General features: G+C 46.1%; 1 pseudogene; it reads right to left on the bottom strand.

Moving 5' to 3' along the window:
• Positions 1-239: 239 nt before the first annotated feature.
• LOC146174690 (uncharacterized) lies at positions 240-1,069 on the bottom strand (annotated as a pseudogene).
• Between the last annotated feature and the right edge of the window lie 289 nt (positions 1,070-1,358).

Here is a 1,358-nt window from a genome sequence, read left to right as displayed (position 1 = left end):
CCCTTGCAGCGCGGGTCGGGTGTCTACGGACAAGCGTGCCGGTTACTGCGCTTTTCCTTTCCTCTGAACTAATTATTACTATTATTATTAGAAAGATCTGGAGGACACCGCAGACAAAAAAAAGGTTAAATTGACATCGGTAAGAGCAGCCTTTGATAAAATGAATGTAGCTACTAGGCTAATGACAAGAACACAATAAAAATAGAATATTCACAACGGTACCAGCTTCACATGTTGCTTCTTGGCTTATTCAACTATGTTGTCTCCTAGCTGCTAGTCTGGATGCGATGGCAATCAAGCTACAGGCTCTGACATTCCATCGCACTGATCCCTGATCAAACGTGGCTGAAGGTTACACAACCCAGCTATGACAATGAGTATGTTGTTTGCTAGCGGTTTGTTAGCAAAAATGCTAGCTGGGAATCGCTTCAGGATTCTGAAGCACTTAAGACGCCTGATTGACCGTTCCACATGAATACGTAGTCTGGCCAGTCGACGCGAAGCTAAAAGTTCGGACCGACTCATCTGGGGCCGGCCTTTAGAGAAGCTCTGTAGTGAAACGTTCACGTCTGGCGGAAGAAAATCGGGGATGGTAAAGCCTCTGTCGGCGAGGGCTTCATCATCTTGCGTCAAGTGCTCTAAAAGACCACTCTCCAGTGTTATGTACCGGTCACTTACGCGGCTACCATATGGTTTCGAAGTGAACATTGTGAATCCACTTTGTGCGATAGCATGAAGGACCCTGGCCGTGTTGTGTGATTTGTATGAACTATAGGTTATGTTTCTTCGCAGCAAATTCCCGGGTCTGTCAATAAAAATTTCGAAACAATCCACAATGCAAGTCACCGAGTAATTCTCCTCAAAACAATCAGGCAATGTTCTCCTTATTGTTTGTCGGGGCAACCAGAACACTAAAAACTTTGGCAAACTTGGCAAGTTCAGATACTATGAAGCAGAAAATTCTGCTCACGACTACTGTCGATACGCAAAAACGTATGCTCAGGTCATTGAGCAAGAGGCCTAGGCGAAGCCGCATCAATGTTAGAAGGACTTGGTCCTCAAAAAGCATCGTAAGGAGGCTCTTCACGACAGTTTTGAGAGTTCTGACCAGCTCGTAAAATGTCACTTTCGATAGTCCTGTAAAGAAACGGAACTGGCTTGCTGCTATCAATGAACTGACACTGAGCACTGTTTGGCAAGCATTGTCAGCAACAACAGGGGCCTGCTTGCGGGTGACTGCATATGAGTGATCATGGATATGTGCTGGCTGAACTGAACTCCTTTTTCAGCCGTTTCGGCACTCTTGCACCTGCAACCGCAGGTCTTGCAGCTGTCGACCACATTCCTTCAAACCTGTG

Source organism: Amblyomma maculatum, chromosome 11 (assembly GCF_055883805.1).
Source record: "Amblyomma maculatum isolate TAMU_Amacu chromosome 11, ASM5588380v1, whole genome shotgun sequence".
Taxonomy (NCBI): Eukaryota; Metazoa; Arthropoda; class Arachnida; order Ixodida; family Ixodidae; genus Amblyomma; species Amblyomma maculatum.
The sequence above is the reverse complement of the archived record's forward strand: the minus strand, read 5'-3'. Positions and strand labels throughout refer to the sequence as shown.